The sequence below is a fragment of the Eleutherodactylus coqui genome, chromosome 7 (assembly GCF_035609145.1).
Source record: "Eleutherodactylus coqui strain aEleCoq1 chromosome 7, aEleCoq1.hap1, whole genome shotgun sequence".
In the NCBI taxonomy this organism is placed as follows: Eukaryota; Metazoa; Chordata; class Amphibia; order Anura; family Eleutherodactylidae; genus Eleutherodactylus; species Eleutherodactylus coqui.
The window spans coordinates 167,693,686-167,707,437 of NC_089843.1; positions in this window are offsets into that span (position 1 = coordinate 167,693,686).

The window sequence follows — 13,752 nt, forward strand, 5'->3', positions numbered from 1 at the left end:
TCAGCGCTTTCTGAAAAGCTACCCACGCTTGTCAGACCTGCTCGTAAAGGCGCGCCGGCTCTGCGCACATTTCCGCAAGTCCCACACGGACGCTGCCACCCTGCGCACCCTGCAACATCACTTTAAGCTGCCAGTGCACCGACTGCTGTGCGACGTGCCCACACGGTGGAACTCTACGCTCCACATGTTGGCCAGGCTCTATGAACAGCGTAGAGCTATAGTCGAATACCAACTCCAACATGGGCGGCGCAGTGGGAGTCAGCCTCCTCAATTCCTTTCAGAAGAGTGGGCCTGGTTGGCAGACATCTGCCATGTCCTTGGTAATTTTGAGGAGTCTACCCAGGTGGTGAGCGGCGATGCTACAATCATTAGCGTCACCATTCCTCTGCTATGCATCTTGAGAAATTCCCTGCAAACCATAAAGGCAGCTGCTTTGCGCTCGGAAACGGGGGCGGGGGAAGACAGTATGCCGCTGGATAGTCAGGGCACCCTCCTGTCTATTTCTCAGCGCGTACAGGAGGAGGAGGAGGAGCATGAGGAGGATGAGGAGGAGGGGGAAGAGACAGCTTGGGCCGCTGCTGACGGTACACCGGCTGATTGCCTGTCATCCTTTCAGCGTGTATGGCCTGAGGAGGAGGAGGAGGAGGAGGAGGAGGAGGAGGATCCTGAAAGTGATCTTCCTAGTGAAGACAGCCATGTGTTGCGTACAGGTACCCTGGCACACATGGCTGACTTCATGTTAGGATGCCTTTCTCGTGACCCTCGCGTTGCACGCATTCTGGCCACTACGGATTACTGGGTGTACACACTGCTCGATCCACGGTATAAGGAGAACCTGCCCACTCTGATTCCCGAAGAGGAAAGGGGTTCGAGAGTGTTGCTATACCACAGGACCCTTGCGGACAAGCTGATGGTAAAATTCCCAGCCGACAGCGCTAGTGGCAGAAGGCGCAGTTCCGAGGGCCATGTTGCAGGGGATGTGCGTAGATCGAGCAGCATGTACATCCCAGGCAGTGCAACAGTCTTTAAGGGCCTGGCCAGCTTTATGGCTCCCCACCAAGACTGTGTCACCGCTCCCCAGTCACGGCTGAGTCGGCGGGAGCACTGCAAAAGGATGGTGAGGGAGTACGTAGCGGATCGCACGACCATCCTTGGTGACGCCTCTGCCCCCTACAACTACTGGGTGTCGAAGCTGGACACGTGGCCTGAACTAGCCCTGTATGCCCTTGAGGTGCTTGCTTGTCCTGCGGCTAGCGTCTTGTCGGAGAGGGTGTTTAGTGCGGCTGGGGGAATCATCACAGATAAGCGTAGCCGCTTGTCAACCGACAGTGCCGACAGGCTAACACTCATCAAGATGAACAAAGGCTGGATTTCCCCAGACTTCTGTTCTCCACCAGCGGACAGCAGCGATACGTAAGCAATACGTAGGCTGCACCCGCGGATGGAAGCTACGTTCTCTCTCACCATCCAAAACGGGGACATTTCTGCTTCATCAATCTGTGTCTAATATTCCTCCTCCTCCTCCTCCTGCTCCTCCTCCTGAAACCTCACGTAATCACGCTGAACGGGCAATTTTTCTTAGGGCCACAAGGCTCACTCAAATAATTTTTCAGAACAATTTTTATAAGTTTCAATGCGCTTAAAAGCATTGGAACTTTAACTTGAACCAATTTTTCGTTACACTGGGCTGCCTCCAGGCCTAGTTACCACTTAAGCCACATTAACCAAAGCGATTAATGGGTTTCACCTGCCCTCTTGGCTGGCCATGGCCAATTTTTGGGATGTACATTAGTACTGTTGATACAGCAATTTTTGTGGGCCCTCGCCTACAGTGTAATCAAATTAATTTTTAGCCCACCTGCATTACAGCTGACGTTACCTCAGCTGTGTTGGGCAATGCAATGGGATATTTCTATGTACCGCCGGTGGCTTCCTGGCACCCACCCAGGCAGTGGGTCCACAGGGAGTTAAACCTACATGTGTCCACTTGTAAAGAACCCCAGTCTGACTGGGGCATGCAGTGTGGGCCGAAGCCCACCTGTATTACGCACGACATTACTACCTCAGCTGTGTTGGGCAATGCAATGGGATATTTTTGTGTACCGCCGGTGGGTTCCAGGGAGCCACCCATGCTGTAGGTGCACACTGAGTTTTTAATACATCTGTACACTTCTAAAGAACCCGTCTGACTGGGGCATGCAGTGTGGGCCGAAGCCCACCTGTATTACGCACGACATTACTACCTCAGCTGTGTTGGGCAATGCAATGGGATATTTTTGTGTACCGCCGGTGGGTTCCAGGGAGCCACCCATGCTGTAGGTGCACACTGAGTTTTTAATACATCTGTACACTTCTAAAGAACCCGTCTGACTGGGGCATGCAGTGTGGGTCGAAGCCCACCTGTATTACGCACGACATTACTACCTCAGCTGTGTTGGGCAATGCAATGGGATATTTCTATGTACCGCCGGTGGCTTCCTGGCACCCACCCAGGCAGTGGGTCCACAGGGAGTTAAACCTACATGTGTCCACTTGTAAAGAACCCCAGTCTGACTGGGGCATGCAGTGTGGGCCGAAACCCACCTGCATTAACCCTTTCCAGTCCACTGTGTGACCTGTGAAGACATTAGGGTTTAAGGCTGTACAGCTCCGTTGTTGGTAGACGTCCGTCGGGGTTCTCTTACTGTATATTGCCAGCCTCTCTGCTGTCGGAGCCTATCCTACGTGTCAGCTCATGCAGTACTGGCTTTAGCCAGCATATAGCGCCGTTGTATAACAGCAGAAAAAGAGTAAGCCCCCTAGGAAAACCATATACAAATTGGATTGGAAAGGGTTAAGCACAACATTACTACCTCAGCTGTGTTGGGCAATGCAATGGGATATTTCTATGTACCGCCGGTGGCTTCCTGGCACCCACCCATGCTGTAGGTGCACACAGAGTTTTTACTACATCTGTACACTTATAAAGAACCCCAGTCAGACTGGGGCATGCAGTGTGGGCCGAAGCCCACCTGCATTAAGCACGACATTACTACCTCAGCTGTGTTGGGCAATGCAATGGGATATTTCTGTGTACCGCCGGTGGGTTCCAGGGAGCCACCCATGCTGTGGGTCGACAGGGACTTCACAATAGGGAGTTGTACCTGCCTGTGTCTATGAATTAAAAAGCCCGGTCTGACTGGGGCATGCAGACACCTTGACAGAATGAATAGTGTGTGGCACATAGGTTCCCCATTGCTATGCCCACGTGTGCAGCTCCTGATGGCGGTGGCACAGGATTCTATTTCTCATTGCTTCTGTACAGCATTGTGGGCTATCGCTCCGCCACTTTTAAAGAGGGTCGCTGCCTAGCCGTGCCAACCTCTGCAGTGTGTGCCTGCGGTCCCTCGTCATGGCAGACGCAATTCTAAATAGACATGAGCGAGGTGTGGCATGAGGGCAGCTGAAGGCTGCGCAGGGACACTTTGGTGTGCGCTGTGGGGGGGAGAGGGGGCGGTTGGGCAGCATGTAACCCAGGAGAAGTGTCAGTGAAGTGTCATGCAGGCAGTGATTGTGCTTTGTTGGAGGTAGTGTGGTGCTTAGCAAAGGTATGCCATGCTAATGAGGGCTTTTCAGAAGTAAAAGTTGTTGGGAGGGGGGGGGGGGGGCACTCTTGCCGGTATTGTGGCTTAATAGTGGGACCTGGGAACTTGAGATGCAGCCCAACATGTAGCCCCTCGCCTGCCCTATCCGTCACTGTGTCATTCCCATCACTTTCCTGAATTGCCCAGATTTTCACACATGAAAACCTTAGCGAGCATCGGCGAAATACAAAAATGTTCTGGTCGCCCATTGACTTCAATGGGGTTCGTTGTTCGAAACGAACCCTCGAGCATCACGGGAAGTTCGTTACGAATAACGAACACCCGAACATTTTGGTGTTCGCTCATCTCTAGTAATGATAGAAACATCACTTACTAGTCTGGGGGGGTTCCTCCCTGGATCCCCCCTGAAGTGTATCACAACGATGTAGAGAGATAGTCCTCCGAACCCAAAGATGTAACAAGGGTTTAATTTATTCAGTAGGATGCAGTCACCGATAAAGTAACACGTTTCGGCCTATTTCAGGCCTTTTTCAAGCTTTGAAAAGATACAAAAACATAATACATTTATAGAGAACTTACAGATTCATGTAGTGTAGTCATGGTGAGGCAGCGAACAATGACATCAATGCATAGTAACGTGGTGACATTGATGCCTGGTGACTCCCGAGAAGTTGGAGCACAAGGAACATGCTTTCCAAGGAGGTGGAATGACGTAGATACATCTCAGTTGGCTCTAAAGAGGCAGCCGCAATGTCTGTTTAAGTGGTGGAAAGCAATGTTGTGCGTTCCAAAAACGGCAAAATGTGGTAGTGATGCCAAAGCATCATGAACAGCTTTCATGCATGGAATATTATAAAAAATGTTGAAAAAAATGTTTTTTGGGGGTGTTTTTGTGTCTGTAGTGTGTGATCAGTATCAATAATACATTTATGTGAAGGCTATGTGACATAGCCTTCACATAAATGTATTATCCATATTGATCAAACACTATAGACATGAAAAAAACATCTAACATTTAAGGGGGCATGGCCTGGCCATGGCGGAGAGCAGCAGCTAGTCCTGAAGGCTCCTGCTATCGGAGGCGCTGAGAGCCTGCAGAGCGACAACACTCACCCTTAAGAAGACCAGGATGGGCAGCAGCAAGAAGGGCCGTGGTCAGCGGCGCTCCGGAGTCCATTCATGGACCCCCATGGGCAGGGGGCTAGATGCTTTCCTCCTCAGGGGCAGCGGCCAGGATCCAGCCGCGGAGGAGCAGAAGATGGCACTCGCGGCAGGAGGGGCCACAAGGACTCAACGCTTCTCTGGAACAGCGGGAGCTGAGCAGCAGTCCTGTCTGCACCTTCACTAGGGTGGCCACAGGAGACGGCAGCAGTGAAGAGAGCGCAGGACAGAAGGAACGGAGGTATGGTGGATGGGGCAGAGCGGGGACCACAGCTGCTCCTGCAAGGCATGAGCCCCAGTACCAGGTCACCTGATGACTACCCCTAACCCCTGGCAGGGGTGCAGTGCACCATATCCTTGAGAGGACTTTTTCCACCAGCCCCCGCTGCCACACATGATGGAGCCGCAGGTTCATTGCTGACCCCCACCCAGGCAGATTCTGCCTAGTACACAAACATGGATCTGAATCCCCAATGCACCCAATCTGCCCCAGCTAGAGGGGATCAGAAGTCCATGGGGGAGACTTGGATGCCAGCCACTTCTAACCCCCCCCCCCCAGATGCTGTCATGCCTGACAGCCGCAGCACAGGGTTGCTGCAGAGAGGGGAACTGGCAACAGACAACCTGCTAACCCCCTCTACTCCCCCATCCCAGCAAGTGGGGCACGATCTTACACTATCCGAGTTCAGAGAACTAAGAGCACAGTTGCAATTTATTCTTACTAGGGAGGACATGGTGGCATATGTTTCACGCCTAGAGTCAGCGTGAAAACAGAGATCTGCTCCGTCCATCAAGACGTCCACCACTGAAGGCAATGTTGCGTCCCTGGCTGATAGAGTGGAGTTCCATGAGTCTGCCCTGGCCAATATGTCCCACCAGTTACACTTCCTAATGGACTCTCTAGATGACGTTGAGAACAGGGGTCGCATAAATAACATACGCATCAGAGGTCTCCCTGAGGATATAGAGCCACCTCAGAGGTGACAGTGTGAAACATCTTCAACGATCTACGAGGGGTCCCACCAGAAGTGCTATTAGAGCTGGATAGGTGTCATAGAGCTCTTGGCCCCCGCTCTAGGGACCCAGACCGCCCACGCGACATAGTCTGCAGGGTCTATAAATTCCAACTGAAGGAAGCCATTATGAGAGGAGTCCGGTGAGAAATAACACTTGCAGTGGTACGGCTCCAAATACTGCCTGACTTATCCAGACTCACACTAGCTAAACGAAGGGCTTTGTGCCCTCTGCTCGAGGAGCTCCGCTGTCGAGATATGGCCTACAGCTGGGGGTTCCCCTTCCATCTACAGGTCACCATAGAGGAACTGTGAGGGAGTTGAGACACCCAGAAGATGTCCCAGCCTTTTGTGAAGCGCTTGACCTCCCCGTGCCCGACATAATGGGTTGTCCAATCCTGCCCTCACTATCTGCAAATGACCCTTTTTAACAGTCGTACACGGGCCCAAGAAGAAGGAGAAGATGTCAAGAGGAATGAGGCGGGGCACGTTCGCCATGTGGCTCCACACACAACTGATCGACAAAGGTTGAACTTTGACCATTCATTGCGCTGTAAGTTTTATATGCTGCTAGCATTATGTTTCAGATGTTAACCAGAAAAAGGTTTCATATTAGTTTACATGATGGCCGCTGTTGCCGCGCGCCGACTGGAGGAGCCTCTGGGGCAAACACTCCGCTCGTGGAAAGCACGTTCCAGACAGGGGGGCTCGGGGCTGATTAAGTGGACCCACGGGCAGTTTATAGTTTTTGATACCTCCCCCATCTTTTTTATCTTTCAGGCGCAGGCATCTTCCTCACTAGCGGGGGGAGGCGGGTGCGCCCTGAATATCTGGCAGCTTCCGTCCCTTCAAGGGGGCTGCTGCTATTTCTATTTGGTTTAGAGTGAACTTCATTTCAGTGTTTGTTTTTTGTGTCCATTATTATTTGTTGTTCCACCCCGCCCCTTCTCTCCCCCCTCCCCCTTTTTTTTCTTTTTCTCTTTGTCTCCTACAACAGCTCTACCTGTTCCTGCTCCTCCCCTTCTTGCCTCTCTGGCACGGGGTGGGACTAAGGCGACTATTGATTCTCGGTGGTGGCCCCTGTTCCTTGTCCCTAAGAGTCAGTGTTCTCTTATCTCTGGTTCCCCTCCCTCTCATTCCGCGACCATCGCCGGGCATCATCAGTAGCCTCCACCGTGCTGCTGTGGCTGTCTCTAGCTATGGCTAAATTGAATTTCTGCTCTCTGAATGTCCGGGGCCTCAATGTGACACAAAAAAGAAGTCAGATACTGTATCAAATGCATGAATTGAAATCTCATGTCTTATTTCTGCAGGAGCCAGACTTCCGGGCTGGACATATTCCGGGTTTAAGAGACCGACATTTCGCGGCATGGTACCGCAGCACGAACCCAGCAACCAAGTCGAGAGGAGTATCAATAGTGATACACAGAGCAGTACCACACAAGGTGTTGGACGCAGTGACTGATCCGGAGGGGCGGTTTGTCTTCCTGAAAGTCCGGATGTGGGGTAAGCTCCTCACTCTCATGATGTGGTACCTTCCCAATCAGAGTCTTGCACAAGTGGGAAGAGCCATACTGGGCAGGTTAGCAGATTTTGCAGAAGGGGTGGTAGTGCTAGGGGGTGACTTCAACTTCCCATTAGATCCCAACGGGATTGCTCGTCGTGGCGGGCGTCAGTCTCAGCCTCACAGCTCCATCTGTTCCACAGGGCCCTTATACAGCTCCAATTAGTAGATGTCTGGATAGTAACCCACCCTCAGAACGAGACTACTCCTATTTCTCCCTGGCGCACCAATCACATAGCCGCATTGACCTACTAGTCACGAGCCATCATGCTCTAACTTGGAACCCGGAGGCATCCATTGGGTCAGCACTCTGGTCGGACCATGCCCCGGTTCTGCTCACTTTGGTGGTCCCGGGTGCCCCAAAGTGGCCATGGTCATGGAGGTTGAACGATAATCTTTTGAAAGACTCGTTGCGCTGTGCGGACTTGCGTAGCACCATTGAAAATTTCCTCACTGACCACTCTACTGACACAACATCTAAGTCGGTCCAGTGGGAGGCACTTAAATGTGTCCTGCAAGGGGTCTTTATCAAGCATGGGACGCGCCTAAAATGTGAAAAAGCGGCCAAAATTATTTCTCTACTGACCAAATTAGCAAATTTGGAGAAAGCGTTTCACCAATTGGGAACCCCATCCACACAGAATGAGCTGCTAAATACAAGGGAGAAACTGAGACACCTCCTTGACCAAAAATACCTGCCGTTTAGTGACAGTCTGAAACGCTACTCCTATGAGCACGCTAATAAATGTGGACGCTCGCTTGCACGTTTTCTTCGGAATAAATCTAACCTCACATACGTACCCCCCATAGCAGATAGTACGAGGCAAAAAAGGCATGACCCGAAGCTTTCAGGGCCTATTACCATGGCCTCTATAATATACAGGGCCAGTTGGCCGAAATGACCCCCGCCTGCGGGAAAATCAAGATTGATGACTACATTCAGAGAACGGCCCTCCCGAGTATCCCGGGAGAGACTAGAGAGTCCTTGGACTTGGAGTTCACAGCTGAGGAAATCAGCGAGGCTATGAAGTCCTCGTCGACGGGGAAGGCCCCTGGTCCAGATGGGTTCACCCTCCGTTTTTTTAAACAATTTTAGGAAACTCTCACTCCAATCCTAAAAGAGACATGTAATTAAATATCACCCTTGGCTCCTTTTCCCTCTTAGTCACTTATGGCCCATATTACAGTGCTCCCCAAACCAGGCAAGGACCCAGGGGTATGCTCCAGTCATCGTCCCATCTCACTTCTCAATCTAGATGTCAAATTGTTTTCCAAGGTGCTGGCAGGCAGACTGGCTGCCATTCTCCTGGCCTATATTAACAATGATCAAGTGGGATTTATAAAGGGACGGGAGGCTAGAGATAACACCAACAAGACACTCCTACTGATTAGTCAGGCCCAGCGGTTGTCACAGGCATTTTGCTTCCTTTCAGTGGACGCAGAAAAGGCCTTCGATCGTGTTGACTAGGACTTTCTAACTGCCTCGCTGACACATCTGGGCCTGGAGCCACGGTTCCTGAACTGGATCCCGGCACTATATGGAAACACATCAGTGCAAGTTTGGGTGAATGGGTTTCTGTCTGACCCGGTATCTATTAGGAACAGGACGAGACAGGGCTGTCCCGGTCCCCTCTCCTATACGCCTTTGTTATGGAGCATTTGGCTGTGGCACTTGCAACAATCCAGATGTACAGGGCTTGCGGATTGGGACCCAGTTCTGCAAGACAGCCTTATATGCAGATGATCTTCTTCTATTCATCTCTCAGCCACGTGTCTCATTCCCAGCAATCTTGTGTGAATTCGCCAATTTTGGTCACCTGAGTAATTTCAAAGTTAATTTGCACAAATCAGAGGCCATGAATATTTCTCTCCCATCAAGTGAAATAGCTTATCTGGCAGATCAATTCAATTTTAAATGGCGTTTAACCTCTATTCAATACCTTGGGGTGCATATAGCAGCAGATTTTTCATCCTTATACCATCTTAACTATGTTCCTTTAGTGGAAAGAGTGACAAAGGAAACTGAAGGGGTACGCTGCTAAACAGTTGAGTTGGTTCGGGCGCATAAACGTGTTGAAAATTGATGTGACTCCAAAATTTCTATACCTTTTCCAGACCCTGCCAATTAAGTTGCCGGTACATTATTTTAAACAGATTCAACAAGTGTTTAGCAGGTTTGTGTGGGGAGGGAGGAACAGCCGCATTAGTTACCGGACCATGTCATGCTTAAAACCCAGGGGAGGAGTGGGTCTCCCAGACCTCAAAATATATTACTCAGCTGTGGTTTCACCAGACTGGTGGCCTGGCATCAGCATGCTGCCTCAAACCAGTGGGTGGGTCTGGAGGCAGCTCTGATCTGGTCCCACCTGCGATTACTGCCTTGGATCCCGATGGAGGATAGGCCTACAGCCTTACCCCATACTCCATTAACCTTACATTGTTTGGACATGTGGCACAGATTGACTACCAGAGGATAGTGATCCGCAGGGGAGCCCTGGCTCCCGTATTTCACAACCCCGCATTCCCCCCAGGACAGGAAAGGTGGAGCTTTTTGGGTTGGCGAGAAGAAGAGGATATACGGTGCTGCCAGATTGTGGGCTCCAGGGGTTTCCCATCTCTTATCTTTGTTTTTCCCCTATCTTTTCCCAACTACTGTTTGCTCTCTCTGACTACTCTGATGTTGGTTTCTAGTTCTATATTTACGGAATACGCAATTTTCGAAAAAATGGAACTCTTGTGGCAAGCACGCGAAGTGTTGGATTTGAGGACCCAGTGTCATGCTATAATACGTATATATTTTTTTATACGGCCACCGAGAAGCCTTCAGAGGGACTCTTAACAGATGCTCTAGTAGTTTTGATTGCTGACTACCCACTACAGTGCCTTTTCACTGCGAAATTCGCAGCCTTTTTTTTTTCTCCAGGGGTCTATGGGACTTGGTAATATTAAAATCGCATTGCGCAAAATCACGATTTCACGGTAAATTGCGATTTTGCCGCAAAAGCGTTTTTAAAATTAGAAAGCCCAATAGACACCTGGAAAAAAAAAACGCAGCAAATTCGCAAACACTAGTGGGCAGTCACCCTAACACTTGCCTTCTCTAAATTCTTAAGTTTATATTGTGGTCCTGCATGACCTGCTATGAACCGGACGTCCCATGCCTTACTTATTTTCCGTCTTATTATTTTACTTTGAATGTATGTTTAAATTTGAAAATTTAATAAAAACATATTAAAAATAATCTAACATTTAATGATAAAACAGCGTTCCTTTCCAAAATGCTATAATATTCCATGCATGGAAGCCGTTCTCGACGCTTTGACATCACTACGACATTATGTCATTTATTGCAACGCACAACGTTGTGTTCCACCACTTAAACAGACCTTGCGGCTGCCTGTTTAGAGCGAACCCAGATGTATCTACATCATCACGTCATTCCCCCTCTTTGGAACACACGCTCCTTGCTCTACAACTCCTCGGGAGTTACATGATCGGCAACACCACGCATCGGTCACCACGATACTACGCATTGACGTCATTGTATGCTTCCCCACCATGTCAATCTGTAAGTTCTCCATGAATGTACTGTGTTGTATATTTTTAAAGCTTGAAAAAGACCCGAAATAGGCCGAAACGCATTGCTTTATCTGTGACTGCATCCTACTGAATAAATTAAACCCTTGTTACGTCTTTGGGTTCAAAGGACTATCTCTCTTCATCATTGTAACACACTTCAGGGGGGAAACCAGGGAGGAATCCCCGCAGACTAGCAAGTGATGTTTCTGTCATTACATAGGTACATATGTGTGACATCTAACACAGATGTGTCATTCATTGTGAACAGTTTCCATCACATCCATTCAGCACGGCCTGTTTTTTTTCTTTCTTGCATAAAATCCTGGAACACTGTATACACCGTCTGGCATCCGGGCTTACGGCTCTCCACTTTGTCTGTGGATTAAGGCTTGTTTTTTGGAACATCTCACTACTTTATTCCTTTGGAGAGCTGTCCCCTATTCTCTTTTAAAAGAAATTTAGCTACTCCATACTAACTTGTAGCTCATTAACTTCTCTTTCCTTTATGTAAAATGTAGTTAAGTTAAAGGGATTGTCCCGCGAAAGAAAGTGGGGTTCAGCACTTCTGTATGGCCATATTAATGCACTTTGTAATATACATCGTGCATTAATTATGAGCCATACAGAAGTTATTCACTTACCTGTTCCGTTGCTAGCGTCCCCGTCGCCATGGTGCCATCTAATTTCAGCTTCTAATCGCCCGATTAGATGCGCTTGCGCAGTCCGGTCTTCTCCCTGGTGAATGGGCCCGCTCGTGCCGGAGAGCTGGTCCTCGTAGCTCCGCCCCGTCACATGTGCCGATTCCAGCCAATCAGGAGGCTGGAATCGGCAATGGACCGCACAGAGCCCACGGTGCACCATGGGAGAAGACCCGCGGTGCATTGTGGGTGAAGATCCCGGCGGCCATCTTGCTAAGGTAAGAAAGAAGTCGCCGCAGAGCGGGGATTCGGGTAAGTACTAAACTGTTTTTTTTTTAACCCATCCCTTGTGTTTGTCTTGCGCCAAACGGGGGGCCTATTGAAAAAAAAAAAAACGTTTCGGCGCGGGACAACCCCTTTAAGATGTTTCCTTCTAACAATACTTTATACTGCTGCTAGACTGTACCTAATTTACACTGTTGTAATCTGATACCAAGAATGAACAAGCTACCTCCCAACCCCCTTCGTCTTTACAAGATGAAGTAAGAAGATTCTCCTACTTCCTGGTTTCTTTGTGTAATGTAACGTTAATTTAACCCAATAGAGAATTAACAGCTAATAAGCCTGCCTACCTGGAATATTGTATATAACTGTGTAATTCTTCTGAACAGCACCCAGAGATTTGGAAACTGTATACATCCCTCTGGATCATGCGACACTGAAATAAAGTTCCTTTTCTAAGGACTCCTGGGTGATCTATCAGATCATACATCAAATAGAGGCTCGTCCGGGATGATCTGACAGAAACTGCACTTTTTGCATCCTGCTCTTCTTTGCGAGTGAAGGCAGTCTGCAGAGATCGGACCAGAAGGGGCCACTCTCAGTAGATTTCTCTGGGAACTTTAGGAACGCTCCCCCCAAACTGCTTTGTATGATCTCCCAGCGCAAGTGAAAAGGAAGCCGAAGGGACATAGGAACTGAACTGTACAAGTGGGAGGTTTGAAATAAGCTGAAAAAGGTCAGACCTGGATTCTGAAATGTATTCTGAAATTGCGAAATATGTTCTGTGATTCTGAGATCGTGTGTCCTGTCAAGTAATGTTAGCGGAGGTTAGAGGCCATCGAAGGTAAACAACCTATCCCATAAGGATAAAAGAGAATTCTTGATCAAAATCCCTGAAAGGCCTAATTGCCTTGATGGGATTTTCTAAGGGAAGACATCTTGTCATTAGTATATTGTGGTTAGAGTCCACTCAGAATAAAAGGGGTAAATATTATTTACCAACGAACTTTGTAAAACTCAATAGTTATTTTCAGTGAATAAAAGGAAATACATTGTACTACCTAGTAGGGGCAATGCTTTCTCAGTGTCATTTCTATAGCGCATGCTGCAAAATTTCAGTAAACTGTTTCATAAAGTTAGTGATGTGAAATCAGACAACAAAAGGTTAAAATATTTGAGTAAAATTGAATGGCTGAAGCTATTACCAACTTGGCCGCGAAAAGGGTAGTCTGGATTTAGAAAGGTTTGAAAAAAAAAAAGAAGCAAAAACTCATTGAAAGAAATAGTTGCTACGATTACATGTTTCGTATATTCAGTGTTGGATAATAGCTGTTAGAATAAAAGCATTATGTATTAAGACTTTAAATGAAAATTATTGTTGCATAATAGCGGCAGAAGAGGAAGCATTACCCTCCTATAAAAAGTCTATATGGAGTCTGGCCACACCCACTATTGCCACTGCACCTTTGGAAGATTCTTTGCCCTTCTTCTAGCCGCACATGAGGTACGTCAGAAGTGGGTGAAGTAAGGTGGAGGAGAAGGAGGAGGAAGAGAAGGCCATAGATATAGACCCAGCGAAGAGGAGGTCTATTTAGCCTGGTCTTGTGCTTAGCTCTGAGCTGAGTAATCTCTGGCTTTGGGTGCTTTCAGAGCTGGAGGTCCTGTTAGCCTGTGTCTTCTAAAGCCAAGTACAGCAGTTTATATATAGTCATCTTGTTTTTTGTGTTATTCTCCTATCCCACATAGGGTCTACTAGTGGTCAAGGTACATGGTCAGGTACATCCTTGTCAGGTCAGGTTACCTGTGGATAGGCAGATGCCTTTTTGGGGTTAGATCTAGGGACAGTGTTTTCCATATTGAGGTTGTCTGTATTGCTTTACCCTGTTTGGGTTGCATTTATGTGACATCTGTAGGTTACAGGTCCAGTGTGT